We start from the raw sequence: 23,859 nt of genomic DNA, 5'->3' as shown, positions 1-23,859 counted from the left end.
ACAAATAGCACTGAAAATGTCAGGATTTGAACAGATTTTCTACTATGAGGGCAGAAAGATAAAAGTTAACTGTAGTAATGGCCTAAATGTTTACTATGTGAGTCCCCTGAGTTTAAGAGAAGAAATTTCACACGTGGGAAGAAAAGTTGCTGTAGCATGAAAATAGTCAATAGTAATCATTTGTGAAATGATCCTCACCTATCCCCACCCACTTATTACCAGTATCTCTTCTCATATCAACCACCATATTAATGTCAATCATTAATTAGCTGCTGATAATGGGAAATGAAATGGTACCAATCTAAGATTAAATTATAAAACTGGTGAAGATGCAGATTTCCGTGAAGTCAATAAAAGTGATAATAAAAACACTAGAATCATAATCAAGACCACAAAATAACCAAGATCTAACAGAATTAAGCTATTAAGAGAAAATATAAATGAATGTTGGCATGGTAATGTCAGCTGTTGGTGGGAATGTAAATTGATACAGCCACTATGGAGAACAGTATGGGGGTTCTTTAAAAAAACTAAAAACAGACCTACCATATAACCCAGTGATTCCACCACCGGGGCAAATACCCTGAGAAAACCATAATTCAAAAAGACATATGCACCCCGATGTTCACTGCAGTGCTACTTAAAATAGCTGGGCATGGAAACAACCTAAAGCTCCATCCACAGAGGAGTGGATAAAGAAGATGTGGGGTGTGTGTGTGTGTGTGTGTATACACACACATACATATACAATGGAATATCACTCAGCCATAAAAGAGAATGAAACTGGGTCATTTGCAAAAATGTGGATGGACCTCGAGTCTGTCATACAGAGTGAAGTCAGAAAGAGAAAAACAAACTAACACATATATGTGAACTCTAGAAAAATGGTACAAATGAGCCACTGGGAGATTGGGACTGATGCACTCCATGTGTGAAACAGTTAGCTAGAGGGCACCTCCTATATAGCATAGGAGCTCAGCTCAGTGTTCCGTGGTGACCGAGATGGGTGGGATGGCAGGAAGGGTGGAAGGCAGGGTCAAGAGGGAGAGGATATATGTACACCTGCAGTTAATTCACTTTGTTGTACAATATTGTGAAGCAACTATACCCCAATTAAAAAAAAAAAATCCTGGAAATAGAAAAGGTGAGGGACTTCTAGTTCTAGACCAAGATGAAATTGCCCACTTCTCTATATACCTGTCTTTAAGGACAGCTAAAATCCCTGGACTGTACATGTAAAAACTACATAAAATGAGTCTAAAAGAGGTTTGGAAGAAGACAGATCTATTTCCTCCTGGGACCTGGAGGAAAACATTGCAGTGAGTTCTCTGGGTTTCCTTTCTGCCTCATATATCCCAGATGTGGTGCTAGAGAAATCTGCAAACTGAAAATACCAACGGAAGCAGACCAAAGTGAAGCCTACTCCAATGAGGGGTCCTTCCCCACCTCCACAAACTACTAAGGCGGAATCAAAGACCAACTGGTGACTGGAATTATTATTGTCACTGAGGGGTGATGAGCTTTCCCTGATTCCCCTACAGAGGGTTGCTGAAGGAGATGAAAGGAAGCTAGACTTCCATCTGCACACAGTGGTCATGAGGTACCCTTCCCTCTCCTTGCTGGTGTTTGAGGAGGATAAATGTCAAATCTAGTTTCACTACCATTGGGCGACTCACAGGCAACTCTAAGGAGTAGCACTCTCCCTCTCAAGCAGGTTGGTATATGCAGGGTCCTAGTGGGGAGTCTCAAACCCCAACTCTGCAAGGAGGCATCCCTCCCCACTCCACCCCAATTGTCCCCCTTGTCAAAGTGAGTCAAGTGAGGAACCTGGGCTTTCACCTCCACCTGCCAGTCAAGCCTCAGGGTCCCATTGTTCCCAAAGGCTTGGTGTCAGAGGAGGCCTACTGAAACAGTATTTAAATAAGATCCAGATTTTTGAAACAATACTTCAAATAGCCAGGATACAATAAAAAAATCACTCATCATGCCAAGAATCAGGAAAATCTCAGTGTGAATGAGGAAAGATAATTACTAATAAAAAATTAACTAGAGGCCATTTGGAAAATTAAAGAATCAAAATATTTTTGTTTTTGCAAAATATGGCCCTCTGTGATCATGCTGCAAAATGCAACTCAGAATGAAAGATGAAATATTGTACACTCATACAGTTCTGCCATAAAATGTACATTGTGCCCTACACAAATTATTATTCTTTATCCTTTTGAATAATTATAGTGCAGCTGGAATAATAAATTGTATTAAACATAAAATATACTCTTGATAATCAATCTTATTTTCTCAAGATAAAGTCACAATAAATTATTTTTACTATTTAATATGAAATATTGCTTCTTTCTAAACAGTGATTCATTTTTGAAGTGGCCTTTTTTCTAGGATCATTTATCCTAAGACAAAGAGAATCTCTTATAAATAAACATGGGTCACTTTTCTTGAGCAAATGTTAGACTCTACATTTTAAAGTCAGGGATGAATCCTGACTCCAAATTTTTGTACCAGATATTTAAGAAAAGAAGACAAATTATAATACTATAGTTCTCTTTATCACAGAAAGTGAAGTAATTTAATCTGATGCCATAAGCTTTTGCAAACTAGAAAGCTATCAGGCAAAATAGGAAATTATAAGAGATAAAACATAACTTTTATTTTGCTTTGATTCATCAAAATATATCACCAAATTATTAACTTACATTTAATGTTGATACTTTAAATTTGGCACAGTTAAAAATATGTATAAGTGATACAAAATATTCAGTCCAAAACAAATACCAACAATATCTAAAATACTATTTTCATACAAATTTAAAATCTACATATTTGTACATGCAATGGTAATAATTTTGAAAACCAATGAAGGAGCTACTTAATGAATTCTAATGTTTTATACTTGTGTATACTAAAATTCTTCACATCAACTCTCTCTTAATGCCCTTCTAAAGTTCATCTGATTTTACACATTCAGATATTTTCCCAAATGTTGACAAAACTGTTCACAAAATATCCTGTGGCTTAAAACCACAGAGTAGGTGTACATGTATTATTATTCATAAAATGTAAGTCCAATATTTATATTTCAAAAATATCCTTTACAAATCGAAATTTTGAGTATAGCACCTAAAATGTTCATATTTTAATATTTCTAAACTTGCAGAATTATCACTTTGGTCTCTATCTGAATCTCTGACATGTCACAACTTATCAAATTTGTAACCAGAATCATTCCAATGTTAATAAACACTTTCCAAACCAAAAAAACACCAAAGGCTAGTGAAACAGGAAAGTTTCCAGTATTCAAGGTTTTCCTGTAAGCTTTATCCCCTCAAAGTCAAAAGTGAACGTGGCATTCTCCTCTGATATGGCATTTTCATGTTCCAATCTGAATAAAGCCCAATTTGTAAAACCCAAAAGCCGACTACAACAAAAGTTTCTCCTAAACAACTGCCAGTTCATAAATATAAATGAAATGCTCCCGAGCTTGCTGGAGACTCTTTTCTGCTGATGAAAATTCCAACAAGATTAAAAATCAATTCCAGTATTAAAAACTATAGCAATCAGTTATCCTATGTAAGAGCATTACAAAGGCATACAGTCATCTGACCCTGTGAGACTCTGCTACTTCAGTTTTTTGTTCATCAGAAAAAATAAAGCAAGCAAAGGACCAGAGTGGGTAAGCTGCAATGGTCTAACTGTTCTGAGTTTGAGAATGTAAGATTAGCTTATGCTTTCTGAGAGCTTCAGAAGGTGGCAGGCACTGTCTTAGATGCTGCTATATACAGATTTCCAGTTAATTAGTGTAGCAGCCTTGTAAAATAGTTACTACCTACATAGCCACGGGTTCAAATGGGATTCCACTGTCTGTTTTAAAAATACTTGTGGACCATATATTCTTAGAATTAATTACTTCTGATGAGTCTCCACTTTATAAAATACACATAAAAATAGCACCTGCCTTTATAAGATTCTTTTGAACACTGAGTTAGATAAGGCAGGTCAAAAGTGCTTACAACACTGCCTGCCACTCAGTAATTACACAGCAAATGTAGATAATATGATGATCATTGGCTTACAAATGAAGGAACTTGCTTTTTTAAAAAAAAATTACAGGATTATTAACATTTTGTCTTTCTTGCGTTGTTTTTGAAAGTTCTGGAACAATACATTTTTATAGGGATGTATTTTGTAGGGATAAGCTTTTCCAGGGAAGTATGCCTGTTTCATCTACGTCTTCAAATGGGTTGGCACAGATTTATCCATGTATTTTAAATCCCTTTAAATTTCTTCTGGGTTTGTAGAATGCTGCTGCTTCTTTTTTTTAATTCCTGAAATTATTTTATTTGTGCTTTTTTTGACTGGATTGGTTTCAGCAATGATAAATTGCTTTTGTCTTTCAATAAATAAATTTTCGCTTTCCTGGTTCTATCTACTATCTATACATGTTTTCTAGTTTATTCATTTTTATGGTTTCATATATACATATATATATACACACACACACAAATACCCTTTTTTCTTTTGTTCTTTGAGTACAGATAGTTGATCTTTTTCATGTTTAAAATTTGATTTCTTATGACATCAGTATTCAGCCATTTTTCCTTTTTATTGTAAACATTTCAGGCTATATATTTCTCTCTAAGGATCACTTTCAATGCATCTCATAGGTTTTGACTCACAGCATCTTCACTGTGGCTTAGATCTAAATATTTTAATGTTTCAAATGAACCTATTTATTGCATTTACAAATGTATTAGGGTATTTTGTATATATTTCTGGTTTTGAGCTCTAATTTACCTGCATTTAGCTAAAGAGCATCATTTTTATATTACTAAATTTGGGAAGAATTTTTAAATTTCCTCCATAACCTGATAAATTTTTCAAAGTATTTCATATCCACTTGAGAGAAACACATGTTCTCTAATTATTAGGTGCAATATTTGACATATTTCAGTGAAACCAAATTATTAATCCTGTGTTCAATTTTTCTACATGGTACTAAATTGCTATTTAATTGTCTTATCAAGAATTGAAAGTTACATGATGAATTTTCTTACTATGATTTGTGTTTCTCCCCATAGCTTTATCTGTATTTGCATTATGCCAATTTAAGGCCATATTATAGGGCTTCCCTGGAAGCTCAGTTAGTAGAGAATCTGCCTGCAGTGCACGAGAGCTGGATTTGATCCTTGGGTCGGGAAGATCCCCTGGAGAAGGAAATGGCAAACCACTCCAGTATTCTTGCCTGGAAAATCCCATGGACAGAGGAGCCTGGAGGGCTACAGTCCCTGGGGTTGCAAGAGTTGGACATGACTGAACAACTAAAAAAAGGCTATGTTATAGGTATATGTTTAGAATAATTAGAATAATTATAATTTTCTGATGGATTGAACATTGTCATTAATATGTAGTGACTCTTTATCTCCAATAAGCTTTGAGATTATATCTGCTTTTTTATTATTAATTATATTTTACAAGGAATTTGTCCATTTCATCTAATTTGCCATAGTTAATGACAATGTTCTTGAATACACACAGGATCCATAACAATATTCCTTCTTTCATTCCTGATTTGGAGTATTTGTGTATTCTCTTTTTTTCTTCTTGATTATTTTAGCTATTGCTTTATCAATTTTATCAGTTTTTCAAAGACCAGTTTTGGGCATTAATATTTTCATTTACTGTTTCTTTTCCATTTCTTTAATTTTTGTTGTCATCTTAATTATTTATCTCTACTTATTTTGGGTTTCATTTGCTTAGCCTTGTCTAGTTTCTTGTGACAGAAATGTAGATCACTGATTTAAAAACAATTTTTATTTCTTAAATAAAAATACAAACCTATCATCTACCCCTCTTTTCCTGCATCTCACAAATTTGGATATGTTGTACATTCCATTATCATTGAATTCCAGATATTCTCTAATTTCTCTTGTACTACTTTGATTAATGGATTACTTAGAAATATATAGTTTTATTTCCACATACTTGGGGCTTGTCTAGATTTCTTTATTGCTAATGATTTCTCACTTAAGTACTTGGTGGACAGAGAACACATTCTCTAGGATTCCCTCTTGAAATTAACTGAGACTCACTTTGTAATCCTGTTATCAATTTCAAATATCCATCTTTTTCTCTGGTAATACTCGTGGTCTCAAAGTCTAGTTTGCCTGATACGAAACCATTCAGCTTTGTGAAGTTTACTGTAAACTGTGAACATTCTAATTTCCTTCCTTTACTTTCAACTGTTCTGTCTTTGTATTTAAAATGTGTCTCTTGCAGACAGCATATATTTAGGACTTGCTGTTTAAATAATCAGACAATCTTTTCCTTTTAATCAGTGTACATTTATATTAATGTAATTTTTTATTCGGCTGGATTCAGGTTCACCACTTTGCTGCTTTTCCTGTTTGTCCCTTTTCTGATGTTCCTCTTCTCTACCTTCACTTGGGTTGATAATTCTTTTTTAAATTCTGTTTTAATTTTCTATTGGATTCTTATCTATATCTTAACATGTTTTTAGTGGTAGCTTTAAGGATTACAATATGTATATCAGTCTGTTTAGAGTTCTAATCTTACTTGATACAAGCTGTTCTTCTAATTTCTATGAATTCCTGATTTCTTTATTCTAAAAAATTCTGACTTGTCTTTTAAATATCTACTCACTCCCAAACTCTTTATTGTCTTCACTGATCAAACTAAGACTAGTCTTTCTCCTAATGTTTCTATTAGTTTTAACATTTTTTCCTTTCTGTGCCATCTCTTGCTAATTTCTTCTGGTTATTTTTTTCAGTTGACCAATTCTCTTTTTAATTGTGCCTGATGTCATATTTACTGTATGCAAAAAGTTTTTATTTCAACAATTATGTATTGACTATTTCCTTTATAAAATTTATCCTAGCTTTTTAAGTGTTTCTATTCCATTTTTCTATTATATTCTTACTTGCTAATTTGCATATTACACACAGTTGAAAGTATGCAACTGACAAATTCTAACGTTTTAGGGCTTTAAGGATCAAAAATGGTTGTTCGTTGACTTCTTCACTCTTAATTATAAAGTTTTTTTTCTTACATACTTAATTAGATTTAACTTTAGCTGACATAAGTTTATTTTAGTTTTTAAAAATCACAAGTGCCTATAGTGAAGACTCTTATCTCCTGAAAAAGGTCTAGTTGCTCCCTTTCGGACCATGGATACTCTTCACCATGTGTCTCTTATGAGGTTTCCAGAATAACAGGAATCTCAGTTTCATGTCCTGCATCTTGCTTTGAGTTCAAGGTCAGATCTCCCAGTTGAAACTCTGAGGGCAACCCTTTTTTCTCACTGAAGTTCTCCTATGAGCTTGCAATTCAATCTTCACAGTTCTGACTTCAGCTCCTTTTTAGTTCTTATTTTGTTTTGTTTTAGTTATTTAGAGATTTCTCTTACTCTCAGGACTGTACTGTTGTTTTGATCAAGCTAATTAATATTTCTATGTTTCAAATTTCTATGTAAAATGGAGGAAATTACAGCACTACCAATCTCAAAAGGGCATTGTGTTGATGAATAAGTATATATATAAATTTAGAACAGAATAAATACTCAATAAATATTAATTATTATTATGAGTATTACTGTGATGTTACCTAGTAAGTGTAAAACTACAAAACAATGGGCATGATTTCATTTTCCAACTTTTCCTACCCCTATGCAAATGAAGTACTTTTTCCTATTAAGCTGCATATATTTAGATATATTTAATGCTTATTCTATTATGTTATGTATTATCCTGCTTTTTCAAAGTAATATAAAGAAGATTTGATATGTCAGTATAGAAGCTACCAGTATTAGCTGAAATTTTGACAAAGGCATATGACATTTGCATTCTCAGCACTCATGAAGGTCCCTGTCTCCATCATGCACTTGATGTTTTGAAAACATTTTGACTTTCCCATCATTGAAGAATCATTCTAGAGCTCAAGAGTTAATTAACTCATCTGCAGTCTGACATCTAGTGAGATGGATAGATCACAGTCTATCACCAGGTGAAAATATGTATAACAGGTATTTTGCTTCAGTAACTAATCTGGATCTACACTGTGACTGCAAATATTTGGGGGAGAAATGTTAATGATGTATTCTTGTTTGTAAATCAATTCCCTTAAATCAAATGCTGCATCACCAATTACTGTCAGGATTTAGATACTTGTCTAAAACCAATGTAAGCATCCAGCCATTGAGCTTGTAGAAAAATAACACAACCACAGTTTCCTAGTGCCTGTTAGCATCCGTTAAACAGGGAGAGGATAATTGAAACTGAGTCAAGGGTTTTCCTTTTCTTCCTTTCCCACCTTGCTTCCTGTGTTTCAAACACATGTCGTAGGTTACAAATACATGTAAAGCCTTAATTACATTTAGCATCTGGCAGCTGTTGACTTGCAGAGAGTTGTTGAGTCACATAAATTCCAAGTCAGAAAGAAATTCAGGAATAGAAGGCAGAAGTTTGCCCAATGGAGGAAAAAATAATCTTATGTCATCACAGCTGAAATACTCTTCTATCAGCACTGTTATATTCACGGTGTGAGCGATGCTGTAACTGATCAGTCTCGGCAACACCAGAGACTATCTCACCACTAAAATACATATTTCCAAAGTGACTGAAGTCATCAGCCGAAGGACCTTACAAGCATTGCTTTCACTGGGTGATGGATGTGTACCTGTACTGGAGAAAACTTCATGGGGATTTCAGTCTCTAGAGGTATCAACTGATAACTTTTCAACAGCAAGATCTTCACACTCTCTATTCAACACTTCACCAAAGTTAGATGTGTTAAGTAATTTAATTCAGACACTGATTACTTTAGGAAGAAATAAGTCTCCTGAGAAACTGGCACCGAGAGCTGCAAACCTTTAACTCTGGCCACCATTTGCCACATGATACAATTTTATGAAGAGAGAACTGTCAGAAATCATGGTCTCTGTCTCAATAGACATAGATCTCGAAATCCAAATATCAAGTTACAAAAGCACAGTTAGAAAAATATGAGTGATATGCATTACATATAGATATCTATACACTAACAGGATAATTTTTAATTGCAAAAATAAACCTTAAATTCTTAATAGCAATAATTTCTGGAGACAAAGTTGGGGGGCATTTAGAAAAGGATTTGAAACAAATTTGACAAAATGGTAACACTTGTTAATTGGAAATTATGAGTATTATATGCTTTATTCTTTGTACTTTCCTGTGATATGAAACTTTTTTTCCTGAAGGTTAAGATAATTAAAAAATAGAAGGCTTGGACCAATCTAACTCCATCCCCAACGTTAAAATATCATGTGATATCATAATTTTCTCATTGTTCTGTCATTCAAAATTTTTATGTTTATATTTTGAGTTAAACTACAGAGAAATGCCTTTAGTTCCATGCCTCTTTACGTTCCAGCCAATCAGAAACAAACTCATGAAGCAAAATAAATGCAATCAATGAATAAATAAACTGTGGTACATTCAGTGGAGAAGGAAATGGCAACCCACTCCAGTATTCCTGCCTGGGAAATCCCATGGACAGAGAGGCCTGGTGGGCTAGAGTCCACGGGGTCGCAAAGAGTTAGACAAGACTCAGTAACTGAGCATGGTACATTCAGACAATAGAATATGATTCAGGACTAAAAGGAAAGACTCTATCAAGCCATTAAAAGACACAGATGAAACTTAAATCCATATTACTAAACGAAAGATCCCAATCTGAAATGGGTACATATGTATGATTCCAAGTATGGGGCATTCTGAAAAAGACAGAACTATGGAGACTATAGAAAGGTAAGAGGTTGCCAGGAATTGGGCAGGGGGAGATGACTAGGCTGGACATGTGGGATTTTTAGGACAGTGAACATACTCTGTATGATACTATAATGATAAAGACACATCATTATACATTTGTTCAAACCCACAGAATGTATAGCATCAAGTGTGAACCGTAATGTAAACCAGGGATGCAGGGTGATTATGATGTGTCAATGTCTTGACAGATCCATCAGTTTTAACAAATGTCTGTCATTCTGATGAGGAATGTTGATGATGGGGAGGTTATGCATGTGTGGAAGGGAGCACATGAGGAATATCTGCACCTTCCATTCAATTTTGTCATGAACTTGAAAGTCGCTCAGTCATGTCTGACTCTTTGTGACCCCATGGACTATACAGTCCCTGGAATTCTCTAGGCCAGAATACTGGAGTGGGTAGCCTTTCCCTTCTCCAGATCTTCCTCACCCAGGGATCGAACCCAGGTCTCCACATTGCAGGTGGATTCTTTACCAGCTGAGTCACAAGGGAAGCCCTTCTAAAAATTACTTTTAATTAAAAAAGAAAAAGGAAATGCAACCAATTCATTACATGACAGATACACTGCCAGGAAATCCTTGCACTTTTCTCCCTAAGAGAATGACTCTACATTTTTCTGTGGTTAAGAGTACTTGACAAATAAATAACCCAGAGTTTGAATCTCTACTCCACCACTTATGGTTTGATCACAAGCTAGTTAACTCAGCCCTTGTGCCCCCGAGGATTAGTCTCCTTTCCTATGAAATAGGTTGAATAATACCTAGGCTCAGAAGACTGTAGAAACCAAGTTATCTACACTCATTAAACACTTAGCAGTGAGCCAGAGCATAGGGATGCTGAATGAAATGTTCTAGATATACTATCAAGTAGTGGAAACAGTAGCAGAAGCAGAGATTTTAGAACCCTCACTTGTGGAATCTACATTCATGTGTAGATTGATATGGTTATCTCACCACCCCAAATCAGAGTGAGGGCTCCCCCAAGAATACAGACAGCTGACCACCTGGGAGCAAACACATGAGTACATGAGAGGAGACATATACCTAAAAGAATGGGTGGACTTGGGCAAGCAGAATGAAGGGAAAGAACCCTCATTCACTTCATCAGTATTCACGAAGTGCTTAGTAAATATCCGGGGCTTCCCAGGTGGCTCAGTGGTAATGAATCTGCCTACCAAGGCAGGAGGCACAGGAGACACAGGTTCAATCCCTGGGTCAGGAAGATCCCCTGGAGGATGAAACGGCAATGCACTCCCTAATTCTTGCCTGGAGAATCCCATGGACAGAGAGGCCTGGTAGGCTCTAGTCCATGGGGTCGCGAAGAGTCTGACAGGACTGAGTGACCGAACACACAGCATGAGCATTCAGCCTTGGTCAAATGACTTGGGATATATCAGCAAACAAAGGAGATAAAGATCTGTGTTCCTCAGAGGCTTATATTTTAGCCAGGGTAGACAAAAAAATAAACAGTTAATATAATGACTAAGTACTAATATCTTCAAAGGTGAGATGTAAAAACAGAGAAAGTAGAGTAGTGAAAGCCATTTATGAAGATTTTGAATTATTTGATCTTGGGAAGATCTCAGGGAGAAGCGGGCATTTAGCAAAGGCTGGAAGGATTTGAGGGAGTCAGCTTTCTCATACCCCGGGGGCAAAAAGCAACTGTCTGTGCACGGGTCCCAAGGAGAAGCATACCAGGGATGTTCTAAAACGTCAAGAAGAATGGAGTGGCTGAAATGAAGTGAGCAAAGGTGCAAACTTCAGGGAAGGGCTAGAGTGTTAATGAGAGCTGGGTCTGGAAGGGTTTAGGGGTGATTTTAAGGACACTGCTTTTTACTCAGAGCAAAGAGAAAGCTATTATACTGTTTTGGGGGAGAGGAGTGACATCACCTAACTTATATCTTTAAAGATTGCACAATTGTGTTTGACACAAGCAAGAACAGCATGCAGGAGATGCTCAGAATGCGTCTGTAAGAGCTGATCACAGTCCATTCCAGTTGGAAGCAGTGGGTTGGTGGGCAGAGTGGGATTTCCTGGTGGATGGATTACATGCAGGGTGTGGCAGAAAGAGAGAAATCAGAAATGACTTCAGTACTTTCAAACTGAAAACTAGGAGGGATTTGCCAGGGACTGTGATGGGGAAGGATGCAAAAGAGCAAGTGTGTGTGTGTGTGTGTGTGTGTGTGTGTGTGTGTGTGTGTGTGTGTGTGTGTGTGTGTGTGTGTGTGTGTGTGTGTGTGTGTGTGTGTGTGTGTGTGTGTGTGTGTGTGTGTGTGTGTGTGTGTGTGTGTGTGTGTGTGTGTGTGTGTGTGTAGAGGGTCAGGATTTCAGTCATGGACATTTCAGTTTGGAATGTGTGTGAGACATACAAATGGAGATGCTGAGTAGGTCAACAGATCAATAAGTGACAGGTTTGATACAAGTGATAGAGATTTGGGAGTCATTGGCATATGTATGCTATTCTGTGTTACAGAAATGGACCAGACTACCGGTGTGAAAGACCTGTAGGTAGAACAGAAAACCAGAGACTGGGTCTTCGGTTACTTCTATACTCAAGAGGATGGAGCAGAGAGGAAGGAGCAATAAAGGAGCATGGAAAAGAGCAATCAGTGCAATGGCTGGAAAGCCACAAGCATGTGCCGGGGGACAATCTAAGCGAAGGAAGTGTATCCAAGAAGAGGGAGTGATGAACTCTTTCAAACGTTGCTGACAGGTCAGTAAGATGAGATTGAAAAACTGAGCATCACAATGTAGTGACATGATAAGCACTGGTGATCTTGGCAGGATGAACTGTACGGAGGGATAGGCATGAAAATCTGATTGGGCTGTGTTTAAAGAAAAATAGGGGAGCAGAAGTGGAAGTAGTACGAGAGCTACCTCTTCTGAGAGGTACTGCAATAAGAGGTTAAAGGATTTTGCTGGTGGAAGAAGTGGTAAACAGAAATTGGGGAAAGTCACAGCATGCTTATCTACCGGTAGGAATGAAAAAATGGCTCATTTAGTAGTGGAGGAATTCTGGCAGCAACATTCTTGAATAGACTAGTGGGGCTCTGATGGAGCACACAAGTGAAGTTTCTCTTGGGATAAGAGTACAGGTAGTTCATTTAGAGTAACAGGCTGGAAGGCAGAGCTGGTGGCTGCAAATGCTGGGAATGGGTAGATGGTAGACGTGGATTTGGGATTTCACTTTTGATCGAGAATGGGAAGGGGGCACTAGAAGTTTTGGAGAGAGAATGGAATGAAGCTGACATCGAGAAGAGTGAGCCCAGACCACGTGGTTCAGTATAATCGTGGAGCACTTGGAATTTAATAAACTTTAAAATCTTCTGGGAACAGATTTGTCAAAGTCCACACATAACACTGAACTGTCATCATTCAGGAGGGCTGCCTTGATTCATAAGGAAAAAAGTAAATTATGGATACTGTATTCAGTTTTAAGAAGTGAGACAATGATAAATGCAATGTACAAACACTGTCCTTAAAAGGAATGCCACTTACTTTAGGGGGAAAAATAGAGCAATTAAGGTGATATGTTACCTGTGGACCAAATTATTCCTTAAGTGTAAACTGTAGCTATTATTCTGAATCCACAGAAATTAATATGCATTATGTCATAACCTTCTACTTTTCCTCAGATGGAGGTACTGTCTTTAAGATGAGAGATCTTTATCTTAAAACACTGAAATTCACATTTTTAAATCCATGAGTGAATGTAACCGAAAGACAAGTCAGTTGCAATAGGACCAGGGCCAAAGTACCCAGTAGGGACTATACAGAGAGTCACTAGGGCCCAGCATATTTTTGGGGACCCACAAAAATGGTTTAATTTCTTTTAAAATAAGGAAAAGAAAGTAAAATTTCAGTTTGTAGAAAAGGTTGTAATCTCTAACAATAATCTATCCATCTCCCTACCAATGCAGTTGTAAAATGTAATTTTAAATATTCTCTTTCATGGACTGTAGCCTACCAGGCTCCTCCATCCATGGGATTTTCCAGGCAAGAGTACTGGAGTGGATCACCATTTCCTTCTGCAGGGGATCTTCCCGACCCAGGGACTGAACCTGGGTCTCCCTCTTTGTAGGCAGACGTTTTTACAGTCTGAGCCACGAGGGAAGCCCATTTTTAGAGAGGAGGGGTCTGCAAAGGCAGAACTGCCGAGGGACCACAAAAATCATAGTTCGGCCCTGCTTCCTCCATGAAACCCTGACATGTCCAAAAGACCAAAATCATAATGAATCAAAGCACCAGCCTCCCTAAAGGATCTGAAAAAAAAAAATGTAGTTCGTGTTCTAATAGTGTTGTCATCCTGGAATGCACAGAAAACATCTTACCCTCCATTAACATTAAATGCCCTGGCCACTTGGCTCTTTTAGAGGCAGAGAAGAGTGTCTCGTCTCGGTTCTCAGGTGCTGGCAAAGGCATGCCCAGTATTAATATCATCTCGCCTCTTCTAATTATCAGAACAACTGTTCCATCATTACAAACGACTTCTTTGACCATTCCCCATTTCCCCAAAACATCTTCTGGAAACCAGTGACTCTATCAACTATTGCCTCTGATTGGTAACTGGAAAACACATTTATATTACTGTTCAAAGCAAACTGCCTTAGGACTCAACATCACCTGTGGAAAGTAGCAAGGATTACTCCCTTGAGAAAGAGAAATAGGGACTTTCCTGGGCTTTCCAAGAATCACAAAGCATGTTTCTGACAGTTGTGAAGGGAGCAAGATGTCTCTCTCTTGCATTTCCCTGCCTTTTTTTTTCCTATTAAAATCGGGGGTCATTCCAGGTAGATTGCTTCTTTGTTAAAAAGCCAACTTTTCCTAGCAAAACTGCCACTTCTCTGGAATGACAGGCAATGAAATCCAAGGTGACACTTAATTGTTCTCTATCGAGACATTTCTCTTTGCTGAGGCTTCCCCAGGTGCTCTGTGAAAAACATTGGCCCTATCTGGCACTTCATCTGAGAAACAGCCTTTCCCTTATGAAGACAGCTTTGCTATCCAAGGGGACACTGGCTCAGTTCGCTTTCTCATAGGCCGTGATCATGATCGCCAACACCAAGGAAATGGCTGCTGCACTGACTTGAGTTGCATATGCATGCCTGCGTCACAGGGGTCAGACGCTGCGTTAATTCCTTTGCTCTCACTGCTGGTTGTTTGGGAATCAGAAGCAGATTATTACTGCAAAGACTTATCTTTTGATTCACTCTCCCCTCTTAAAATTGGCCCTAGATCATTCTTTCTTGTGTGCAGCATGTTTCATCTCCATTTGGATGAGAAAGTCATAATAGTCCTTTTAGAAAATCTATCCGTCAGAATTATCAGGAACACACCCCACAGAGGCTTTGGCTGTCTTTCCTGCACATCTGGCAGGGTTTACGCTTCTTTGTGCTTGTCTCCCCAAGAATCACTGCTGTTACATGGCTCACACAGACCCGAGGGCACCCACTGTTCATGTTTCAAACTGATCGGTTCAATTCAGTTCCACAAATAAGACAAAAAGTGTGCTGAGAATGAACTAGAGAGACAGAGATGGAAAAATCTGTGTCCCTGCTTTCAGGAATCTCCCAGATTAATAAGTAAGATAAACATACAAAATTATAATTATAGCGTATTCCTTGTAAATTTATCTTCTGCTCCCCTTACACTGGTGGGGAGGGGAAGACAGAGGCAAGGGGCAGGTAACTATATTTCACTATCCTCTAGAAAATATTATTCTGGGTGGCAAATCATTGGTAAACTCCATAATGGGCTTCCCAAGTGGTACTAGTGGTAAAGAAACCGCCTGCCAATGCAGGAGACTCAAGAGACACAGCTTCCATTCCTGGGTCAGGAAGGTACCCTGGAGAAGGAAAATGAAACCCACTTCCAGTGTTCTTGTCTGGAAAATTCCATGGGCAGAGGAGCCTGGCATGCTGCAGTTCAAGACTGAGGGACTAAGCAGAGAGGGAGAAAAACCCCTTAATACCCTGAGCTCTCAGGTTCTTTTGAAAGTAAAAGGATGGGAACAGAACGGAGGCATCCTTCATTCACTCATTCAAAAACATTTATGGCTTAATATTGATTATGTTGTATGATCAAGATTAATTATAAACATTGTATGTTATAAACACTACATGTGGAAAATCTCATATAATCCTCAGAACAAAACTAGGAGGAAGGCATTAGATTCGAGATAAAGAGTGGAATAGCCTCTGTTCATGCATTTATCTTTTGGCTCTAAAGCCTGTGTGGTTTCTTACATGCCAGGCTTCCTAGCTGAGTCTAAAGACTTTCACCTTTAAACTTCTGTGATTATACAATATTGCTAGCAAGAGACTAGGCATCAGAGCCACTTTTCTCACTCAGGATACTGGAAGGGGGGGTACTAGGAAAGGGAAAGAGCTCTTTGAACAATCTGTAGAAAAAAGGGCAACACAGGAAGTCACCTTTTTATGAGTGAATGGCTTATAGGCTCCTAGCCTTAATTTTCTCCCAGCTGTTCAAATCAGTGAAATACTTCACAGATTATCAAAGTGAATTTGCCTTTTTTTCTTTAAGTACTCTTTTTGCTATTAACAAATGAGATATGCACACAGACATACAGGATCTAACATAAAGAAGTGGGGGGTTGAGCATCCCTTGGTCACAGTAACTAACTGTGACATTGACATTGACATTGATTTGTTAATTTGTCGGCCTCCTCTAACACGAGATCCTCTTCAGCAACTCTGATTGATTGTACCCTTGTAAAGCCAGGATCTAGTATAGTAGCTGCTCAATAAATATTTGTCAAAATAATGAAACAAAGATAGGCAGGTAGATTAAAAATAGAGAAAATGTACCAGTTCCTTTCATTAAGAATCAATATTTTGTTTTCTTTTATGCATCCCTCTTTATTACCTTCCCGACTTTTCCTTCTGCCCATTTTACATATCTTAAAATATGCATGGGATATTAATACACGTTAAAAATGTAAAACAGCTTTCCATATAGTGGTTTCAACATCTTGGTAGTGACATCTCTTCAACCATTCTGACAATTACATAATCTTCAAAAAATATTTAAAAAAAAAAAAAAAACCCACCTTATACTATCCTCTGTCATCAAGTGGGCACTTGGACAGACCCAAAGCCTTAGACCAGGTGAGAAGTATACCTAAATATTTGTATATTTTTATTTCTCTGCATTCTATCAAGTTTTGTTTCAAGCAAGAAATAATCTGTCCCTCCTTCGTTTTTGCACATCACAGAGCTAAGTTTCCCGTGTTACACCAATTTCAAAATGTTCAGCACCATTTATCCCTTTTTTATAGTTCATATAAAGACATGGCTCCAAGACCTCAAATAACAAAAAGTTTATTTATGTATTTATTTTTGCATGGCATGCACTGATGAGCTAGTCTGCTCAGCGAGCGTTTCACAGATTAGACGCCTGAGTATGGTTTCAGGCAAGGCTCCCTCATGTTTCTGCGCATTGGCTGATAAACACTTCAAAGTAAACCGCTCATAAATATGAAATGAAAAGCCGAGGAGTCGTTATGCACAGCTTTGAGATACAAATCTCTTTATTCCCTTCTGAAGTGGGGTTTGATTGACATAATGAGTCATAGAGCCTGTCCAGGGACACACTGCCTTTTCCCCTTTTTCTCTGGAGACAGGGAGACTTGAAAGAAATCCACTTCAGAACTTGGTGATAGACAGTTCACTTGAAAAAATAATAAAGTTGAATCCTATATTAAATAACTTATTATTTTGTGTTAATGCCGACTTTGACAACCATGACATATGTCAAAGTTTCACTCCACATCCTCAGAAAGACATGATTAGTTACAACTCTAAGAAAAAGATTGCCAAATTTCAAAAAAGTGCCATTATCTTTTTTGTCATATATATTGTTGCTCTACAGACCCTTCATTTGGTAAGAGAAAAATCACTACTTCAATTAATTCAGAGTAGAAGACTAAAATCCCGGAAGCCAAAAGGCTACAGGGAGTAACACGGGCAACTGGGAATAATTATTGTGGAAAATTCATTTCATAAATAAATGTCTTTCAAGAAGGAGAGGCTCACATAGCAGAACTTTCTCTGAAAAATAGGCTGAAGAACAATTCAAAGTGGAGATTCAATTTATTCTTGCTCATAAGTTTTTAATAATTATCTGCTTGCTTGAAAAAGATAAAAATTTCAGTGAGGTTGCACAATTTCCCATTAGATTATATTTTGTAAATGCAAATGACTTACAGAAGCCCAGCGGTTAATGTAAGAAGCTAAGTCAGCTTGTGTATAGGTCAATAAGGAGTCGTGGGGACCTGTTAAAAAATGGGAGGAAGTACAGGTCCCTTCAGATAAGGCAGCTGTTATTCAGCAAGTAGATTTTTGTCATTCAAGAAGATAGAATTACTGTTGCTAGGTATTGCAATTTTTCCAGAAAAGCCTGATATCTAGATTTTATGGGCATTTACCTATCGATAAATGATGGTCAAAAATGTAATTTCAAAAAAGCAATCCAATAGAAGAGATGTTTCAGAGAAGGCAATGGCACCCCACTCCAGTACTCTTGCCTGGAAAATCCCATGGACAGAGGAGCCTGGTAGGCTGCAGTCCATGGGGTCTCCAAGAGTCAGACATGGCTGAGCGACTTCACTTTCACTTTTCACTTTCATGCATTGGAGAAGGAAATGGAAACCCACTCCAGTGTTCTTGCCTGGAGAATCCCAGGGACGGCGGAGCCTGGCGGACTGCCGTCTATGGGGTCGCAGAGTCGGACATGACTGAAGTGACTTAGCAGCAGCAGCAGAAGAGATGTTTGGCCTGCCAGTCTTTCATCTCTGCTTCAGACTTCCAGGAGTGACCATTTAAATAAATTTTAAGAAATAGGGACTTCCCTGGTGGTCCAGTGGTTAGGACTCCACGCTTTCACTGAGGGCCCAGGTTTAATCCCTGGTCAGTGAAGTAAGATCCCACAAGATGTGTGGCCAAAAAAATCAAAAAAAGGAGGGAGAGAAAATGAAAACTTTAAATCAGAAAACAATGAGAGAAAACGGAATCAAAAGATCCTCTTGAGTGGTTTTAATCTCTCTTTCTAGGATCCCTGGGGGTCTCTTCCTGAAGTCTCTTCAACTGGAACATTTGAGCTTTCTTATTTAAATGATGATTGTGGGCAAGAAAACTTCTGAAAACAGCTAATTAAGACCATCTCCTTGTTTGAGAGTGAAGCAATCCAGTTATCCACCACCCTCTCCTCAAATATTAATTGGCTCAAGGTTTTCGACTCCATTAAGTTTCAGGGTCAGATCACCTCTAATCTTCTGCCTTAGAAACTCAGCTTGAGTGTCAGAGAAAATTAACTGTCCACCAAAATTAGTGTCTCCCTTTCCATGGTCCAAAACTGCCATAGAGAGTGGTTTTCCAGCCAGGACCTGTCACTCAGTTTCCATCGCATCTAGGTCAGCCCATGTATCCAGCTCTCGTCAACCTAGTGAAGCAGAAGTGATGGTGCCATTTAAAAACCAGAGACCTTAAAAGGCAAATGATCCTTATCCATGTTCTTTTCCCCTTATGATACAAGTGATATGAGTGAAGATGGATTCAGGACGGCAGTGCCGCTAGATGAAAGGAGCCTTGTTCCCAGAGTTCCACCTGGAGGGAAGGGACCTAGGCAACAGGATTACTGATTTCTGACTTCACGGGGATGAGACATTAATCCTGACTGCGGTGGATCCTTCATATACTTTACATTTCCTTGTTCCATTAACTAGATTTATCTAAAACAATGCAGTCAATGTTGAATTGTTTGAAACACTATTATAATAGTAAATATACACAATTAAACGATCCAAAAAAGAAACTGACTACTTATTGAGAACTTGCTAATGCCAATAACTACCATTTTCAGATCTATTTATAGTAAATAATGGAGGACCAGGGAAATGACATGACCCAGCAAAGAATATAAAACTGGTCCATGTAAAAGCAGTGATTCAAACCCAGACGCTGGCAGTTCCAAATAAGTTCTCACCAACTGACACTAATTTTTGTTGCAGTGTCATGAGTTGGTATCTGAGATTTTATTAAAATCCTCACCCATCCAACTTGATAAAATTTAGCACCACTTTGATATGTCATATGTTAGATCTGATTATTTGTACTACAAATTAAAAAAAAACTGAAAAATGCAAGTATCTCTTAATAAACTTTCTGCCATAAAGAATTAGTTGGCTAATGAGTAACATTATAAAATTGTATTCAATTTTATTCTTCAGTAACGACAGTAAGTTAGCATCAGAAAACTGGCAGCCAATAAACCCTAACACAACTCAAAGTAAAAAAAAAAGAGACATGATGTGTGTGTGTGTGTATACACAGTATATATGCATTAATAAGAAGAATTGAGAAAGAAGAGTGGAATGGTACATACATAAGAATAATCGCTAATTTCCAATTTCCCTTAAAGTTCACAGTTAGCTCACTTTCTAACTATAGTGATATGTGCTCAGTGCAAAAGGGCCATAGAATCAGACTAAACAAAGCTCAAATCCTCCTGCTTCTTAGCTCTAGGATCTTGGGTCAATTTCCTGGCTTCTCGCAATCTCAACTGCCTTACTTATAAAATAAGGATGATAATATCTACTATATTAAAAAATACAGAAGAAAGTCCACATCCAACGAAACGAAACCTAGACCCTTCAGGTGATGAGCAGAAATCATGATCATGTGAGCTTAAAATTAAACCAGTCTGTTGCCTGGGACTGGAGCTGGAAGCAAAGGAGCAGGAGAAATCTTTTGGGGATGATAGAAATGTGCTAAAATTATACTGTGGTGAGGGGAGTACAACTGTTAATAAACTAAAATTAATTCAATTGCACACTTGAAACAGGAGAATTTTATTATTTGTAAATTATACCTCAGCAAAGTTGTTAAAAAATTAAACTGGTTGCATGTAAGTATTTCTCAATATGGAGGTAAAAACTGCACCTGGAAAATCCAGAGAACAACAACAGAGTTAGCACTTCAGATTTATAGAATGTAGAATAAATGAAAGCTAACCTATGATCCCTGTATCATGAATTGAAAGAAGGAGAAGAGGACGTCAGAGGATGAGATGTTTGGACAACATCACCGATGCAACGGACATGAATTTGGGCAAACTTCAGGTAATGGTGAGGGGTAGGGAGGTCTGATATGCTGCAGTCCATAGGGTCACAAGGAGTCAGACACGACCGCGTGACTGAACAACAAGGATCTCTGTACAAAGAAAGCAGAATTAGTGTAACAGTGTTTCTTTTATTTTGATTCCATCACAAATTTTAGCAGCTAAAATATTCCTAGAATAATAGTTCCTCATTAACTTTTCTTTGAAAATGGGGAAGACACAAGTTCCCCTAGGATTAAAACTCTCGATGTTAACCGCAAAGGTAAAAAGAATAGTCTTTCTAAGAATAAATCTGGAACAGAATACTTCTCCATCTCCGAGGTGTTTTAATCCCCTTGACTGAAAATAGTTTGATTAAACAGGCTGCCCTGGGATCATGCATGCCGTCTCAGTCCAGGAAGAAACAGCTGTCCGTCACATCTCTGTCCTCCTCCCACAGTCCCTGGAGGGCATCGTAAGCAAGCTGTCTCCAGGATAAGCGCTCCTCTGAGAGCTGCCGGCTCATCGTGGCCCGCAGCTGAAAAGCAGCCACTCTGCTCGCTGGGTCTATTAGCCCTTTGACTTTCTTCCTTCACACACAAATATAAATATAAAGCTTAAGTGAATGACGACGACTGTCCCCAAAGAAATTTCAATTAAACACTTGGAATCCTTAGGAATGGTACCTAAGGAGATTCCCAAATCAGAGCTGCAATTCGTTATGTATTATTAAGTCTGGCTTCGGATTGTAAATCTTTTTTTTTTCCTCTCTTTTCATGGTAGCCACAGCCTTTCAAAGAACTGTCTCTCATCTGATTTGAACAACTCTTTTCCAGATTCTAAGCAGGACCAGTAGAATAGAGTTATTTCTGAATCACAAGCCTCCTGTCCAATTAAAAAGCAGATGAGAGAATTCTCTTGTTCTCTACCAGAGTATTTTTGTGGGGAAAATTTCATGGACGGAGGAGTATAGAGGCCTACAAGTCATGGGGGTAGCAAAGAGTCAGACATGACTAAGAATGCATGCACATTTCCTCTCTTCTCAAAGGGAAGGGAGGTCATTAAGAAATGTTTGATGGCTGCTGGAGTACCCTCTTCCCTGCTGTCTTACTGTTTCAACCCACCACAGTCCTGCAACATAGCATGTGTGAAAGCTAATTACCTGAATTCAAGCTTCATTAAAGGAGTACTTTTTCTAACTGACTTCTGGATATTCGACATCTACAACAATAAGGAATGTATAGAGAGAAGGTTTTCCACAAACAAGTTTAAATGGATGGAAGGCAAGAAGAAAGAGAGAAAGAAGGAAGGAAGAATGGAAGAAAGGATGGGGAAAGGGTAGGCTTGACTAAAAGGCCTTCACACGTAGGCCAGGTCTTTCTGTTCCACTGCTGGCAAAATTCTTAAAACATTTCCTCAGGCCACACTTACCATTGGATTCTTTTGAAAGAATTTACTTAGGAGCCAGATATTTGCTGAAATTTATGTTATGCTTTCCTTTTACTGATTAATTGTTTTTCACTATGTGTTATTCAGCTGAATTAAATGATCAGAGCTAATCAGATTATACTCAGAGATGAGAAGAAAAAAGTTTCCTCTCAAAAAAAAAAAAATTCACTAGGGTCAGTGGATTGCCAAATAACATTCCCTCCTATATTGAGATTCTTTGAATCATTCTCTTTTGGTCTGTCCAAATATAGTTTTTAAAGAAATCAGGAATATGAGCTTCTTTCCAGTACTAGGGCTTATGTCAATTACATAATAAATAATAAAACAATATTAATAATTTTAAAGGCCATTGAGAAATTGTATTTCTACCAAAGGCAACATCTGTATTAATTTCTCTCTTCAAGCATTCCTTCTCCAACTAAAGAAGTGGTTCTAAATTCTCTCCTTTTAGTACCAATTTTCTTTCTGTCAACTGCATTTGTTCATGGTCACCAAACCTGAGAAAATTGATGCATAAATGAGTTTTTGATATTTTGGAATACACTTTTGTCTCCTAGCAATGAAAACTATGTGCTTCCTGATACCCTGCCATGTCCCACTGGATCCATGTGGCCACTGAAACCTGAAATGAGGGAAGGCCTGTGAACATCAGCTTTCTTTTATAATCATGATATTAGCACCTGGTACACAGCAAATGGACTCTTTGCTTACCTCCTGCAACCCTCAGTGATGCCTATTTTTGAATAATGGCTCCCAAACTAAGAGGAACAGCTTATAAGCACCTGGCCTCCAGGTCCTCTGTAAAATGCTGGTCAGGAGTACAGGAAAAGAAAGATGCTTAAGAAAGCTGAAATTCTCTCTTCACCCTTGAATGAGGATCTTTCCTGTCTTTCTGCCTCTCAGGGCGTGAGACACTACAAGGACAAAGGAGGCTTGAGATGGGGTGATTTGGGAGGGTCAAAATGGTCATTTATCCATCTTTCATCTTCATAGAAAGACTTTTAACACCCTTCTTTCTGGTAACCCAGGAGCTAAGAAATGCTGCTCCAAGAAATTAAAGAGCAGACATGATATCTTAATCCCTTCCAAGTTTCTGGTGTGCCCACCTGACAGATGGCCTTCCTTGTCACCAATACCAAGAATCAAAACTAAAGAAACAGGGAGAAGTAAGAAACTAAGTCATGAGACAAGAAGCTGCTGACATTACTGGGAAAGATGAAGGCAACACCACTGGATTAATGGCATTTTTTAGGAAACCTTTATATCCATTTTTAGTATCATTCAAAGGGAAATATTCTTGGTGAATCATCAAAATCAGTCTAGCTAGCTGTGTATTTTATTTTCCTTTATATAAGTTAGTTTTTCCTTGTACATGTGGTCCCAAGCAAAGATGAATTTCTTTTCAAAACTTCTGGTTCTAGTCAGTGAATTTCAGGTAAAAAATAGCAAATGCAATTCAGATG

The 23,859-nt window shown here is 37.8% G+C and overlaps 1 protein-coding gene across 1 annotated transcript in view; it reads right to left on the bottom strand.

Annotated features, from left to right (window-relative positions):
- Positions 1 to 23,859, bottom strand: part of TENM2 (teneurin transmembrane protein 2) — a 1,355,200-nt gene that overhangs the window by 947,219 nt on the left and 384,122 nt on the right. The window lies entirely within an intron of this gene.

This window comes from Cervus elaphus, chromosome 9 (assembly GCF_910594005.1).
Source record: "Cervus elaphus chromosome 9, mCerEla1.1, whole genome shotgun sequence".
Taxonomy (NCBI): Eukaryota; Metazoa; Chordata; class Mammalia; order Artiodactyla; family Cervidae; genus Cervus; species Cervus elaphus.
This window is presented reverse-complemented; position numbering and strand designations above follow the sequence as displayed.